This window comes from Marmota marmota, unplaced genomic scaffold (assembly GCF_001458135.2).
Source record: "Marmota marmota marmota unplaced genomic scaffold, marMar, whole genome shotgun sequence".
Lineage (NCBI taxonomy): Eukaryota > Metazoa > Chordata > Mammalia > Rodentia > Sciuridae > Marmota > Marmota marmota.
The window spans coordinates 13122756-13140262 of NW_025999869.1; the positions used below are offsets into that span (position 1 = coordinate 13122756).

Here is a 17507-nt window from a genome sequence, read left to right on the forward strand (position 1 = left end):
AAGGCCGTAATTTCAGAGAGATCAGAACAGCATAGAGATTAACAAATTCCCCCTGAAGAAAATAAGAAGATGGGGTATCACCTGTTTTAGTCAGGTTTTTGTCACTGTAACCAAAATGCCCCCAAATAACAATCTGAGGAGGGAAAGTTTATTTTGGCTCACCGTATTGGAGGTGTCACTCCATAGATGGCCAACTCCATTTCTCTGGGCCCAAGAGGAAGCAGGACGTCATGGTGGAAGAGCCCAGCAGAGGAAGGCTGATCAGCTCAGGGCAGGAAGGAAGTAGGGAGAGAGGAAGAGGGGAAAGGGGACATAGGAGAGTTGTACCCTTCCAAGGCACAGCCCCAGAGACCCCCCTCTTTCAGCCCCAGTGACCCACCTCTTTCAGCCATGCCCACCTGTCAGTAGTTACAACCCAGTCAGTCCACTGAAATTAGGATGGACTGATTAAGTCACACCTCTCATAATGTAATCATTTTACCTTTGAATATTCCCACATTAACAGAAGATTTTGGGAGACCACCTCTTATCCAAACCATAACACCATCCAAATTATCTGAACAGAACTGGGGAATGGCTATCGAATAGTCCTCTCTTGGGAAATCAACTTGAAGACCAACTCTGGTCTTTGTACCAGGAAGGAAGGCATTTCAATGATGTTACTAGAACACAAATTTCAAGAAGACCAGAATCTTGCTGTTTCTTTTATCCCTAGCTTTAGGAATACTGTTTTTCTCAGAGTAATCAACAAATACATATTTGCATAATAAATGAATATGTTGGTTGATGGGAACCCAAGTCATCCTCTAATACCCCCACAACGAAGCAAAATTACCTAGCAGTAGATAAAACTTGTGCTTTGAAATCAGACATGGATTCAGGTCTTATCCCTGTCATCTATTCTACCAGCGTATTTCCTGAGAACTTACTTGAGACTGTTTGCTTTCTGTAACTTGTAGCCAATGATTACTATTTTGCTTTGTGAAGTTTCATTAAGATAGTATGTAGAAAGTGCTCAGCACAGTACTTCGCAGTGCTCAAACTAGCTCTTTGTGTGAGTAAAAATCCTCAGCTTCTGCTAACATGGGTCTCCCCTCGATTTTCAAATTTAATTTCCACCACATGCCTCTGCTTGTATTAGTTGGCTTCTCCATCCAGCATTTCATGTATCACTATGAATATATGCAGGCGCAGAATAACAGGACGAAGGCAAGGTGTTCTCTTCTTCATGAAACTAACCACCACTGTGGCCTTAGTCACAAGTCAGCTCTTAAGTTTAGAATTTTTGAATGCTGGTTACATCATCTGTGTATTCATCACATACCAGGCCTCACTGCATCCAACATGATTTAGAAACAACATGTTTGGGATGGATGGATGGATGGGTGGGTGGGTGAATGGTTGGATTGAAGACTCTTAACGTTCTCTGGCAGCTCCACAGTAATTTCTTATCTTTACACCCCTGACGAGGCAGCATAGCTTCTTGCACATGCTAGACACTGAGTGTTGGATGGAGGAGAAGAAAAATCAGAAAGAGAGAGAATGAAGACCAATCCCCACCTGCAATCATTCTCCTTTCAGGGCATCCTGTTGAAAAATGTTATTGAGTCGAGAAGTGGGGAGTTGACAGCCACTCTCTGGACTCTCTCCCAGTGCCTTTTTAGAACAGAAAAGTTAATTATGGAACCAGATTAACAGTTTCTTTTTTGATACAGTCAAAGTAAAACCAGCAGGATGCAATTTAGCTCTTCCCCACTTTCCAAATAGCAGCAAATTTTCATACAAAACAAAGAGACACTTGAATTGCAAATTACTTGGAGAATCAGCTAGCAACCCCAACGGAAGAATATTTCTGCTGCTTTCAAAGGCAAGGCTGTTGCCTTTTCAGGTTTAACCATATAGTGGGTCCTTCACGAAGGCCTGGGTACCTTGCGGCTTGCACTCTTGATCACGTGGGAAGGAGGAGCAATTCCTGAAGGTTCACTGGAGTGCTCCCATGTGATCTTGTGACTCAGAACATTTGCCTGTTCTCCAGATCACCTCTGATGCTCACAGGGTCGTCCTTTACTCAGAGAATGAGACACTGTAGAGGTCATCTCATTCCCAGGTGGCAAGGGCAACTGACATAACAAATGGAACCAGGGGTGGGTGAAGACTGGGATGAGCTACATGACCATTATTGTGCAGGAATTCTGGACCATCGTTGGTTGACGCTAGGCAGTTCTGAAAAGTCTGTAACCTGGATTAACTGAGTTATTATTTGTGTTTTTTGCATTTAATTAATAAAAGAAAAAAAAGTACCATCTATTGACTGGATATGGCCTGTGGCTCACCAGTTTATAATTTCCAATCTAACACAACTTCCTTAATGTTTTGAACAACCCACAATAAAAAATTAAAAAAAAAAAAAAAAAAAAACTGAGGTCAAGCCAGGTGCGGTGGCACACACCTGTAATCCCAGCGGCTTGGGAAGCTGAGACAGGAGAGTTCAAAGCCAGCCTCAGCAACAGTGAGGCCCTGTCTCTAAACAAAATACAAAATAGGGCTGGGGAGGTGGCTCAGTGGTTGAGTGCCCCTGAGTTCAATCCCCAGTATCCCCCCCCCCCAAAAAAAAGAAACTGAGGTCAAGAGAAAAAATTGATATATAAAAGATCACAAAGTAACTGAATTTTCTGGCATCTCTTCTGTTGCTTGGTTAATATAGCAATTTTCCTTCAGTCCTTGCCCCTGGCAATACAACAGGGCAGCTTCATTTTCACCAGAGCATTTATAAATTTTTTTCTGATTTAAATAATATTCTGCAGAAAGTTTGAAAGATAGATGAAGAAAAGTAGATCACAATCACATGGTGATTTTATTGGTGGAGGGACTGGACTGGAGGCTGGAGTGGGAACCTAGCTGAACCCAGGCTGTTTCCAGGGCAAGGTGGCATCTCAGTTGGGTTAGTCCTGAACAGGCAGTAGGAAATTAGGAAAGAGTTTGAAATCACATATGCTAGGTGAAAGAAGCAAGTAACGGAGGCCAGACAGGGAATATGCAAGTGAGGAAAATGTGCCTTGCTCACAGGATGTAGGTGCTGCTCAGACTCACCCTGTGCCATCATATAGGAATGCAGACACAGCTAGCAGCCCTTCTCATTTTTTTATATGAAATACCAAATATTTTATGTGCAAATTTGTAATATTTAAATGCCCAGTTTTTGGTAAATAAGAGTCAAATGGATGAATTTCATGATTGCTTTTACTATTTCTATAAGGAATGCCATTAGGATTTTGATTGGAATTGCATTAAATCTATATAGTGCTTTTGGAAGTATGGTCATTTTGATAATATTAATTCTGCCTATCCAAGAGCAAGGTAGATCTTTCCACCTTCTAAGGTCTTCTTTGATTTCTTTCTTTAGTGTTCCATAGTTTTCATTGTAGAAGTTTTTCACCTCTTTCATTAAGTTGATTCCTAAGTTTGGTGGTTTTTTTTTTTTTTTTTTCTTTAGGCTATTGTAAATGGGGTAGTTTTCCTCGTTTCCCTTTCTGAGGATTTGTCACTGATGTACAGAAATGCCTTTGATTTATGGATGTTGATTTTATATCCTGCTACTTTGCTGAATTCATTTACTAGTTCTAGAAGTTTTCTGGTAGAATTTTTTTGGATCTTCTAGGTATAGAATCATATTGTTGGCAAATAGTGCTAACTTGAGTTCCTCTTTTCCTACCCGTATACTTTTAATTTTTTTTTTTTTTGTCTAATTGCTCTGGCCAGTGTTTCAAGAATTATGTTAAATAGAAGTAGTAAAAGAGGGCATCCCTGTCTTGTTCCAGTTTTTTAAAGGGAATGCTTTCAATTTTTCTTCATTTAAAATGATGTTGGCCTGGGGCTCAGCAGAGATAGCTTTTATGACGTTGGGATAGGTTCCTGTTATCCCTAGTTTTTCTAGTGCTTTGAACATGAGGGGGTGCTGTATTTTGTCGAATGATTTTTCTGCATCTAATGAGATGATCATATGATTCTTATCTTTAAGTCTATTGATGTGATGAATTACATTTATTTATTTATTTTTCTTTTTTTATTGGTTGTTCAAAACATTACAAAGCTCTTGACATATCATATTTCATACATTTGATTCAAGTGAGTTATGAACTCCCATTTTTACCCCGTATACAGATTGCAGAATCACATCGGTTACACATCCACATTTTTACATATTGCCATACTAGTGACTTTTGTAATGAATTACATTTATTGATTTCTGTATGTTGAATCAACCTTGCATCCCTAGGATGAACCCAACTTGGTCATGTTGCACTATATTTTTATATGTTTTATATTCAATTTGCCAGAATTTTATTAAGAATCTTTGTATCTATGTTCGCTAGAGATATTGGTCTGACGTTTTCATTCTTTGATGTGTCTTTGTCTAGTTTTGGAATCAAGGTGATATTGGAAATAGTACTGGGAAAACTGGAAATCCATATGCAACAAAATAAAATTAAACCCCTATCTGTCACCATGCACAAAATTCAACTCAAAGTGGATCAAGACTTAAGAATTAAACCAGAGATACAGCACCTATTAGAAAAAGTAGGCCCAAATCTCTATCATGTCAGATTAGGCCCCTACTTCCTTAATAAGATTCCTATAGCACAAGAATTAATATCAAGAATCAATAAATGGGATGGATTAAAACTAAAAAGATTCTTCTCAGCAAAAGAAACAATCAAGTGAATAGAGAGCCTACATTTGGGGAGCAAATTTTTACCACACCCTAATCAGATACAGCACTAATCTCTAGGATATATAAAGAACTCACAAATCTTAACACCAAAAATACAAATAACCCAATCAATATATGGGCCAAAGAACTGAACAGATATTTCTAAGAAGATGATATCTAATCAATCAACAAATACATGAAAAAATGTTCAACAACTCTAGCAATTAGAGAAATGCAAATCAAAACTACTCTAAGATTTCATCTCACTTCAGTCAGAATGGCAGCTATTAAGAATACAAACAGGGGCTGGGGTTGTGGCTCAGCAGTAGAGCAATTGCCTAGCATGGGCAAGGCCCTGGGTTTGGTCCTCAGCACCACATAAAAATAAATAAGTAAAATAAAGGTATTATGTCCAACTACAACTAAAAAATATTTTTTTAAAAAAGAATACAAACAACAATAAGTGTTGACGAGGATGTGGGGGAAAGGCACATTCATACATTGGCTGCACCAATTTGCAGTCCCACCAGCAATCTGGAAAGCAATATGGAGAATCCTTGGAAAACTGGAAATGGAAACACCATTTGACCCAGCTATCCCACTCCTCTGTCTATACCCAAAGGACTTAAAAACCACATACTGCAGGGACACAGCCACATCAATGTTTATAGCAGCACAATTCATAATAGCTAAACTGTAGAACCAGCCTAAATGCCCTTCAGTAGATGAATGGATTAAGACGCTGGAATATATACAGAATGGAATATTATTCAGCATTAAAAGAGAATAAAATTTTGGCATTTGCAGGTAAATGGATGCAGTTGGAGACTATAATGCTAAGTGAAGTTAGCCAATCCTATAAAACCAAATGCTGAATGTTTTCTCAGGTTTAAGGGTGCTGGTTCATAAGATTGGGGGGGGGTCTGGGAGGATTACATGAACTCTAGATAGGGCAAAGGGGAAGGTGGGGAAGGGAGGGGGCATGAGGGAAGGAAAGATGATGGAATGAGATGGACATCATTACCCTAAGTACATGTGTGAAGACATGAATGGTGCGACTCTACTTTGTGTACAACCAGAGATATGAAAAATTGTGTTCTATATGTGTCAAATGAATTCTAATGCATTCTGCTGTCATATATAACAAATTTAAATTTTAAGAAGGAAATGCTGTGCTGAAGCTAATCTATACCAGTTCATGAGAGCCAAGTGTTAAATTAGCAACAATATTTCAACCCAATTTTTAAACAGCCTAATAATTGTGTAACAGATGATCTTCAAATGTTTAAAAAAAAAGTCAAAACTGATACCAAGTGGCAAGATTTTGGCTCTGAACTTCCTCTTTGTGACCTGTGCTTAGTGGCTCCCTGAGGGTGTATGGGGCCCTGGGCAGCTAAGTGAGCTGGGTGAAGGGTTTGCTTGTGATCAGTGCAGTCACAGGTCAGGAGTGAGAGACCTGTATCCTGCGTGGAGATGACCTGGTCAGGACCCAAACTTAGGGCATCAGGCCCCTGTGGGGAGGGGATTTCAACTAAAGCCAGCCTACAGCTGGACAGATCCTTCAGGGAGAAGATGTGCTCAAATCCAAAACAGATGTAGCCTTTGAGAGAGAGAGTGTGAGTGAGAGAGTGTGAGAGTGTGTACACACATATACAATCTTCTCCTTGCTAAAATAATAGATCATCTCCCTTGGCAACTCTAAAAGACATCTTCATTTTCTTTAAAGGAGAAACATTCAAAGTCAGAAGCACTCAGAGACAACAAATGTGGCAACTTTGCATTTTACTTTAATGAATCAATGAGTAGGAAGCAGAATGAAATGGAAGGAATCTTGAATGTGGGTCCTGGACCTCCCCATCCTGACCCCTCTCTGAGCTTCCATTTCTCACTCTGTAGAGTGAGAACTATGACACCTGTCTTATCTCCCTAGGTAGATGAGGATATTTGATAGAAAGAGACAAAAACCCAACTGCCTTAAGGGGGGGAAAAAAGTTCAAATTGGTTTGTTCTACTGAAAAGTTCAAGCATTCCAACCGTAGCTGAATCCAGGACCTGAATATCAAGGTCGTGTACATTTTGTTTGAAACCTCAGTCTCAACACCCCCGCTGCTCCAGGAACTCATCCCCACCAGGCCATCTGCAGTGGCAAGAGATGTTCCCTTCCCCTGAATTGTCAACACAAGTGTCAGGACTGACTTTTACTGGCTGCAGTCAAGTCCCATGCCCATTCCTGAACCCATCAATGTGGCAAAGAAGATGAAATATGCTGAGCGACTGGACCAATACACATTCTGTGGAGCAATGAGGCACTTAGCTTGGAACATGATTTCTCTTCCGGATGGTGGCAGATGAAAAATAGTAGACCTGATCCTCTGCTAGGAATAAACCATTCCCATTGAAAGAACTTCCTGGGAAAATGCCCAGCCTGCTCTATGAGGTTTATTTAAAACTAGAGTCATCCAGCTGATGAGAACAGGGCAAAATACTTAATTACTGCCTGGTGCCAAAATGAGATGGTCTATTTTATGTATATTTTCTCTCCTGTGTCTTTCAGGCTTGCTTTGACAGAATCCAGAGTGACAGAGGACGCTTGTTTCATTGAAAGCAAGAGTGTGAATAGTGAGTAGTTTTTCTTATTATTCATAAGTGGTAGGATATAGACTCCTTTCCAATGCCAAGATGAGCTTCATTAAACTACAATTCCTTCCCCTGATCCATTTAAACAGATCTCACCCAGCCTCATTGGAATATCGCATATCATAGCTTAAGTTTTTTTTTCTAATTTATATGTGTTCTCCAGAGCATTAATGGGACTGCCATGGTACATGTCACTTAAGATATGTTCTTCATTGCAAGTAACAGAAGATGCAGATTCCAAGTGGTTCAGTAAATTTTTAAAAGTTCCTCTTAAAACAAGAAGTCGTAATATAGGGACAGGTTCCTTGGAGCTAAATGGAGTAGATCAACACTGTTGACAATACCTAGATTTAAACATCTTCAGAAGGATCTCTCTTCATTTGCCTTTCTAGAAAGTCTCCAGGGAATTACTACTCACATTCATTTGTCAGAGTGGGTCACATCCCTTGCATCAAAGTGTACTGGGCCACCAGGATTGGCTTAGACGAAGCATTAGTCTCTTGCTAGGGTTAGGAATGGAGCCCAAATCCCCTAAAGCACATGGTTACATAGAGAAAAGTGAATATCTGAATAAAATTTAAGTCTAGAAATGAAAAAAAAGATGAATGTTGTGAAAGCAAACAATAGAATGTGCTAGAAGGCGATGCTGTGTAAATCTTGGCCTATATGGGTACCCCCCAAGTCCTAAGACCTCCTAACTCCATCTCTGATGAAAAAAGTAAGCACTCAGCCTTGGCTAACCTCCCCTCAAGCCATGGGTAAAATTAAAGAAATACTTAGAAATGCTTTTGACTCTGGAAATAAAACCCAAGGCATTATCATTATACCATATGCAGACTGTTTCTCCAATTTGCATAATTATAAACTCTCCCTCAAAGAGTAAACATTGATTGCTGCCAACTTAAAAAAAAAAACTACAAAGCAGTATTAAATATGCATTGCTAATTTGACTTTCTGATTTGTCTAAGAGCTTCACAAAGACCTGCACAACTCCACGGATATTGAGTACTTAATAAAACCTTCCACCTGTCTGAAGTCAACAGGAAAAGAAAAGCTAAATACCAGTTTTTTAGCTAAAGAGTGAGTCGATGCTGGAAAATTACCTGTGGGAGTTCATTCTATTAAATGACTCTGATTTATTCTTCTATGCATTGACTGCCACCGTTCAAGCAATGGCTTTGTTCAGCCAAAGGAAGGTAATATTTCCTCAGGATGTCTCCATTCAGTTTTAAAAGTCTCCTGTGAACTGGACATATATTTAGACAATTATAGGAAGTGATTCAATTGATGCAGGAAGACTTTCCTTCCCCAGAAGTCTATCTCATTGATTTGCTTCAATAACCACAATAATTCTGGATTGGGCTTTGAAGTTCCTTGCTATAGTGTAAATATGCTACCTGGACAATATTCTCAATATGATAGTTCACCAGTTAGTACCAAAAATGCCTAAAATACAGAATATAGATGTACATAGAAGAAGACTGGAGTTGTATTACAAATCACATTTAAAATATATGTGTATGATAATGAATACATGTGATAGGTATATCTGTGTTCATACATATCTATATGCCATGTTACATAAGGGTGCTCCTTTTATACAAGCTATTTTATAGCCTGCTTTTTAAGTTCGACAACACATTCTTGCAATCTGTGTATGCACGTGTATTATGTATGTCTATCTTTTTATGGTTGATTAGTACTGCTTTTTGGGAATTAATGGTCATTCATCTACTCACCTATTATCTGCCATTTCTGCTTATATTTTTACTATTTTAAAGTAAACCAAAGCATTCTTCTGCACAGAGATTTTTCTCCACACATATGGCTTTCTTCTGGAAGGTTAATCACTATCAGTGTGGGGTCACTCAACTGGGTCTAGGGCTGGAACAATGAGGTGCCTGAGGACTACCAGAATATGGCCTCTGAGTCTTCTGGACATGAGGGCTCAGGTTCCTACAGAAAAGTCTAAATGTCAGGAGCAGGAAAATGAGGACAAAGTGCACCAATAATAATAAGAGATTTGCTGATATGTCAGGCAACCGATCTGTCTTTGTGTTTATTAAATAATGTCTCTCTACCCTTTGTCGAGACTCTGCAGACTCACTGTGGGCAGAAATGAGCTCTGTTTTCTGTGGTGATTATTGCTCACCAATGTACAGTGAGTGCCTAGCATATTTATATTACCACGTATATGTATTTTTTGGCAACCACCTGTATGGGTGGAATCTTCCAGTAAAAGTTATGACCATACAAATACACATGTGGATGTCCCCCTTTTCCTGTTACCAAAATGGTTCACCCTCTGTCTGCACTTTTTTTATTCACTTTATTATTTCTTGGAGATGGTTTTCCTTTAGTATGTTTAACTTATCATTATTTTCAATGGCCACATAATGTTCTACAGTATGAATGCATCAAGTTTATATAACCAGTGTCCTATAGATGGATACTTAGGTTGATTCTGATTGTTTGCTTTTATAAATAATGCTGTGATAAATATATCCCTTAAAGAATTGCTTTTGGAAAGCACTGGACTTTCACCGTTGGTATCAATGGCTTTTTTTCTGATATCGTAAGAACCACGTAGTCATTGCTAGGGCCAGATTGGGGGGAGTGGCATTGAAGAGCAGGAACATTTGATCCCCCGTTGTACTTCTCCAATGTAATTCTTCTACAGTGATTCCCTTGTTCCAGTCCTGGGTGCCTTAGCTGATCAAGTCCCAGAAAGCAACTAAGAGAGCACTGTGGCTTTTCTGGAAGACTAGAGACTTCCATCTTTGGACTTCTCAATACAATTGTGGGAGATGCATGTAAGACTGCTCCCATGGGCCAGCTGCCAGGCTTCATCCAGAGTGGCACAGATGTCCCTGAACAGTGGCAGCATGATGTGGCAGGAGAGCACCAGCTGCAGGTCAGCATGATTGACTCATGTGGGTGTTTCCCCAAATCAAGACACTGTCACCAGGAAATGGGGGAGTAAACACTGGAATGGCACAAACCATACACTCTTTGGATGTTGACCCTTAGTCACCATTGCTCATGTGGCTTTGACATTTGTGGCCTCTCTAGTCGTCTTTCCTCATAGGCACTAAATGCTTTGAACTTTCCCCAGGTTTGTGGTTGGCCACTACATATTGGGACATGAGGTCTCAGTCAGGCACCTGCCTTTATTTCTTTAATCCCCATCTTGTGAGATCACACAGAGTTCTCTAGATGTGGCAATCCACCCTCTTGCCTTCTGGCTAGCTGGATGTGGGCATGATTAACAGCTGCAAAGCTGGAATGCCTTCTGAAGACACATAGTATTCTGGGCCAAAAACACACACACTGAAACCTCAGCCTGAGTTCTGACTGGGTGAGGTTTTCAAATGCAGGCATATTGTTATAAGAGTGGAGTTGACTAGGCAGACTAAATCTTCCCCTCATTTCTGGTGTTGTGGGGGTGGGGGGAGGAAACAAAGCCTGTATATAACAACACAAGTGGCAATGGGCTACCTTTGAGTTCCTGTTTTGCCCCAGAGTCTGTATGAGGTGTAGAGCATGGTGATTAAGCATAAGGAACCAGTCTAACAGGGTTGGGACTCCATCTCCACCCCTCAGTAGCCGTGTTGCCCTGGCACGTGTCCCAACCTCTCTGAACGTCAATTAGAACATCTGCAAGACCATGGTAACAGCACCTACCTGGTAGAGCTATTGAAAGGATCAAATGATGTAGGCCATAGAAAGTACTTAGCCAGGGCCTGGCACAGAGCAAGCGCACCGAACTAGCTGACAAGTTGTATAGCTCTCCATGCAGGATCGTTTCTCCCTGTTTCCTAAGTGTGCAGAATCAGAATCAGAGAAGATAAATAACTTGCCCAAGACCAAAAGTAGCCGGACTGGGATTCAAACTTAGGACCATCTGCCTCATTAATTGTTCAGATATTTATTGTTATTCTCATAAGCACTGGGGATAGGGAAACAAATGACCAAGACACACTCCTGCCCCCTCCTCCCCCGGAGCTCACAGCCTGAGGAGAGGCCAGGAGATTCCCTGACATATCTATTCATTCATTCTCTTTGTAAAGCTTTCCAGAGCCCTTATTGGAAATGCCTCTGGAGATTCTTGACGATAACTGCAGTAACTGATATTTATTTGGTACTGTTAAGTGCTCATCTACTCTCCCCAGCAGTCCTGTAAGGCAGGTACAAGTATCATCCCCATTTTACAGATTAAGTAACTAAGGCTTGAAAAGGACAAAACACCTTGTTAAGCTCACAGATAGAATGTGGTGGAGCTGGGATATGAAATGGGTACAGACTGGCATGCTGTAGTATGCTATTTAAAGGATTCAGGGTGACTTGTGACTATCTCTGAGGCAGACTTCATAGAATCACATATAAGCTCTGTCCTATATTTGATCCCCAAGCTCCTGCAGTTTTACCCTCAGATCTAAAAATACTCCAATCAGTACCAGGAAGCAGGACTTATACTAAGTGCTCCTTAATTGCATTTTTAAAGACCCCTGTATCAAGCTCAGCTAGGTCCGCCAGGGGCCACTGCCCACCCACATGGGATCATGGTCATGGAGTTTGCCTGGGCCAGGTGCAGATAGGCATGACCTGGGCAGACAGAGCCAGGGAGTCTGGCTGGCCGACACAGCCATGGCCTGGTGACTTCTGCAGAGCCACCGCAAATCACAGAGAGGACTGTGTTCACAGGAGTCGAACAGACTTCAGTTCTGCCTCCCTGAATTCTAAGATGCATCTGAATCTCTCCAGGTGCCTGGTGGGTCCAGGGAGCCACCGTGATTTTTCCCTACTCACTGGCTTTATTCATGGCTCACAGTTACTGCCAGTGGGGGCGTGGGGGCGTGGGGGCTGCGTAGCCCCAAGACACTGAGAGATTGTTGACTAGGAGTGAAAACAAGGCAGAGAAGAGAGGCTCCCTGCAGAAAACAAAGCGGACTCGCCCTTCACAGACAAAGGCAGAGGCCACTGGGAGCCTGAGCTCAGGTCTACATCGCTTGCAAGACAGAACACCCAGCAGAAAGCAGAGGCTAGATTTGTATTCTGGTTCCCAATCTGAAATTGAGAAATCTAATGCATAGAATCCTTCTCGGATCAACTCCACGCCTGCCTCCCCGGCTAGACAATCACCTCAGGAAGACACACAGAAGGTCCTAGGACTGTGCTACAGAGGAGCAAGTTAATAGAGTCATACGGGTCTCCTTGAAGCCTCACAGCACCAAGGGAGGGGACATGGGACATTTTAAATTCATTTTACACATGTACAAATTCTGAATATCCAGACAGGCTACTAGATCTGCCTAAAGTCATGCAGCAATCTGATGGAAGACAAATAAATCTCTGATACCTCTGCCCTCGCACACACTTAGACTTCAGCTGCTACTTCGGGGGAAATGTGATCATGCGTGGAGGGTGCTGGCCTGGCCAGAGCAACCTCAGAAGCATTCAGTCCTCAGTGGTTGCCATTCCATTGCTGAGTCTTCCAGTCGCTCTTCCTGCATGGCAAAGCTGGACACCAATGTCACCTATTTTGTATGTGCACCTGCGGGGATTATATTGGTGAAGTTTGTGTTGAGCCACGTCCTCAATTAGCGCCCTTAGGAAAGCCTGCTGCACTTTCCCTACCTATAGAGGGAAAGAGTAAATCGGGAATCTATACATGAATAACAAGAAGAAGAAATATCTATGAGAATTCCACAAAAGGTCAGTTTTTATAATGGCGGATGGCCCAACAGCCTTCAGAGTCACCATTCTAGCTTTTTGTAAAGTAGCTGTGGTGCTGTTCATGGAAACACTGGGCTTTTACCTAGACAGATTTTGCAATTGTGCATCAGAGGGGCTTAGTCTGCATGGAAAAAGAATGTTTTCCTGTCCTGTGACCACCTGCTAATACAGATCGTGTCCCAAACCACTCTCACCTGAAACTTGACACTACATTGCTAAAGAGTGAACTGTAGAAGGATGGTCAAGGGTCAGCTGGAATTAGGTTTGAGACCTAGATCTGCCATATTGTGATGCCTAAAAAAATATTAACCACTTCCAAGACTAATTCTTCAACTGTAAGATGGAGCTGCTAACATATCTAACAAATAGCTCTCTTAACAAATAGTATTTAATTGAATCAAAGAGCATCCCCATTCATATTAGGAGCAATAGTAGTATCATTTTAATATAACTGAAAGGAATCCTCACCCAGAGATTCCCACACTGGCTGAACATCAGCATCACATGGAATACTTTCTAAAATTATATATGGCTGGGCCCCACACCTGTTAACTGTGCAGCCTGATTTAATATCCTCAGCATCCTAGACTTCCTTTCCTTTGATAAGCATATATAAAAATCTATCTAGGGCTCAAATGGAGTGCTTCCATTAGCCAAGACTACAAGTGTTTTTCAAAATCCCTGAGTCTAGAGACCAAGCTTCAGTACTTTTTAGAGATGCTCAGACAATTATTTTTCTTTTTTGTTCCAGTACTGGGGATTAAACACAGGGGCACCCAACTACTGAGCCATATCCCCAGCCCTTTTTTGTATTTTATTTAGAGACAGTGTCTTACTAAGTTGCTTAGTGCCTCACCATTGCTGAGGCTGGCTTTGAACTCGCAATCCTCCTGTCTCAGCCTCCTGAGCCACTGGGATTACACTATGCCTGGCAGTCAGATGAATATCAGTACTTAGGGTCATTTTGGAGAGCCACTGAACTGAGCCCTAAAGAGGCTAAGCAACTCTCAGGTCATAGGACAATAACACTCAACAGCAAATGGTAATAAGAATGACAAATACAAACTCCCTCTTTCTAATTTCCAAGGTAATAACCTTCTCACCAAATCAGCACAACAAAAACTAAGAGAACAGGCAAGTTTTTGTTGTCTTAGGTGGACTAGATGACCATAGTCTTCCAAGTGTTTCAGTAGTTTAAATCCATCAATAGATATCTACCTGAGGCCTTACCTGTGGATTTCAGTTTAAATGACAGACCCAGTGATATTTTGGGATCTCAGCGTTTCAAAGTATTGCTGACTTTCCCTAGGCAAGGCTGGCTTTTTAGGACCTGAGATTATAGCCCAGGTATCACAGCTACATCCCATGGATACCACCTCTAGTTAGCTTCTTGAATCATAATAGTGCCCAGAAGGGAATGAGCAGATCAGAAGAACAAATCTGGCACATAAATCCATAAGGAATAGGACACATTGCAGGCATAATCTGAAGATGGTATTTAGAAGAGCTTGTAGAGAGAAGGGAGCCCTCATACACACTGTTAGTTAATTAATACAGCCATTATGGAAAACTGCATGGAGTCTCCTCAAAAAAAAAAAAAAAAAAAGATACTATACAGCAGTTCTACCTCCGGGTATTTGTCTGAAAGATCTGAAATCAGCTTTTCAAAGAGCTATCTGAACCCCATACACCACTGTTCACAGTAGCCAAGGTACTGAATTCACATGGTATCTACCAACAGATGAGTGAATAAGAAAAATGTGGTACATACATATGCAATTGAATGCTATTCAGCCTTTTTTATTAAATTATTTATTCTATTATACATGATGGCAGAATTCAATTCATTTCATATTGTACATATAGAGCACAATTTTTCAAGTCACTGATTGTACACAAAGTATTTTCACCCCTTTTGTGTCTTCATACATGTACTTAGGGTAATGATGTCTAACTCATTCCACCATCATTCCTACCCATTTGCCGCCTCCCTTCCCTTCCCTTCATCCTATCTAAAGTTCCTCCATTCCTCCCATGCTCCCTGCCATCACCATTGTGAGTCAGCATCCTCATATCCAAGAAAACATTCGGCCTTTGGTTTTTTGGGATTGGCTTGCTTCACATGGCATTATATTCTCCAACTTCATCCATTTACCTGCAAATGCCATGAGTTTATTCTCTCTTAATGCTGAATAATGTTCCATTGTGTATATATTCCAAAGTTTCCCTAGCCATTCATCTACTGAAAGGCATCAAGGTTGGTTCCATAATTTAGCTATTGTGAATTGTTCTGGAATAAATATTGATATGGCTGTATCCCTGTAGTACCCTGTTTTTAAGTCCTTTGGGTATAAACCAAGGAGTGGGATAGCTGGATCAAATGGTGGTTTCACTCTCAGATTTCCAGATTGGCTACACCAATTTGCAGTCCCACCAGCAATGTATGAGTGTCCATTTTCCCCACATCCTTGCCAACACTTATTATTATTTGTATTCTTGATTGCTGCCATTATGACTAGAATGAGATGAAATCTTAGAATAGTTTCTATTTCCATTTCTCTAATTGCTAGAGATATTGAACATTTTTTCGTATGTTCGTTGATTGATTGTATATCCTCTTAGAAATGTCTGTTCAGTTCCTTGGTCCATTTATTGATTGGATTATTTGGATTTTTTTTTGGGGGGGGGGGTATTAAGGTTTTTGAGTGCTTTATATATCCTAGAATTTAGTGCTTTTTCTGATGCGCTTGTGGTAAAGATCTGCTCCCGTTCTGTAGACTCTCTATTCACCTCATTGATTGTTTCTTTTGTCGAGAAAAAGCTTTTTAGTTTGAATCCATCCCATTTATTGATTCTTGGTTTTCATTCTTGTGCTATAGGAGTCTTATTAAGAAAATTGGGTCCTAGTTTGACATGATATAGTTTGGGGCCTACTTTTTCTTCTACTAGGTGCAAGGTCTCTGGTTTAATTTCTAGGTACTTGATACACATTGAGTTGAGTTTTGTGCATGATGAGAGATAGAGGTTTATTTTCATTTTGTTACATGTGGATTTCCAGTTTTCACAGCACCATTTGTTGAAGAGGCTAGCTTTTCTCCAATGTATGTTTTTGGAGCCTTTGGCTAATAGAAGATTAACTGTAGTTATGTGGGTTAGATTCTGTCTTCTATTCTGTACCATTAGTCTACAGGTCTATTTTGGGTGCTAATACCATGCTGTTTTTGTTACTATTGCTCTGTAATATAGTTTTATATCTGGAGTAATGCCACCAGCTTCACTCTTCTTGCTAAGGATTGCTTTGGCTATTCTGGGTCTCTTATTTTTCCAAATGAATTTCATGATTGCTATTTCTATTTCTATGAGGAATGTCATTGGGATTTTGATTCGGATTGCATTGAATCTGTATAGTGCTTTTGGTAGTATGATCATTTTGACAATATTAATTCTGCCTATCCAAGAACAAGGTAGATCTTTCCATCTTCTAAAGTCTTCTTTTATTTCTTTCTTTAGTGTTCTGTAGTTTTCATTTCACCTCTTTTGTTAAATTTATTCCCATGTATTTTTTTAGGCTATTGTAAATGGGGTGGTTTTCCTAGTTTCTCTTTCAGCAGATTTATCACTGATATACAGAAATGCCTTTGATTTATGGATATTGATTTTATATCCTGCTACTTTGCTGAATTTATTTATTAGTTCTAGGAGATTTCTGGTAGAATGTTTTGGGTCTTCTAAGTATAGAATCATATCATCTGCAAATAGTGCTAATTTGAGTTATTTTCCTATCCATACCCTTTAATTTCTTTCATCTGTCTAATTGCTCTGGCTAGAGTTTTAAGAACTATGTTAAATAGAAGTGGTGAAAGAGGGCATCTCTGTCTTGTTCCAGTTTTTACAGGGAATGTCTTCATTTTTTCTCCATTTAGAATGATGTTGGCCTGAGGCTTAGCATAGATAGCCTTTAGAATGTTGAGATATGTTCCTGATATCCCTAGTTTTTCTAGCATTTTGAACATGAAGGGATGCTACATTTTGTCAATTGCTTTCTCAGCATCTATTGAGATGATCATATGAATTTTATCTTTGAGTCTATTGATGTGATGAATTACAATGATTTCCATATGTTGAACCAACCTTGAATTCCTGGGACGAACCCTAAACTTGATCAGTATGCACTATCTTTTGGACATATTTTTGTATTATATTTGCCATATTTTTATTGAGAATTTTTGCATCTTGGTCTGAAGTTTTCTTTGATCTGACTTTGTCTGGTTTTGGAATAAGGGTGATATTGGCCTCATAGAATGTTTTTGGAAGTGTTCCCTTTTTTTCTATTTTATGAAATAGTTTGAGAAGTATTTGTGTTAGTTCTTCTTTAAAGGTCTTGTAGAACTCAGTTGTGTATCCATCTGGTCCTGGGCTTTTC

The 17507-nt window shown here is 40.2% G+C and overlaps 1 protein-coding gene across 1 annotated transcript in view; it reads left to right on the forward strand.

The window, feature by feature from the left end:
* Window positions 1–17507, forward strand: part of Atp10b (ATPase phospholipid transporting 10B (putative)) — a 319009-nt gene that overhangs the window by 125814 nt on the left and 175688 nt on the right. The window contains exon 3 of the mRNA XM_048816074.1: window positions 7266–7330. The gene's annotated coding sequence lies outside the window, so the exon portion shown is untranslated. The remainder of the gene's footprint in view (window positions 1–7265; window positions 7331–17507) is intronic.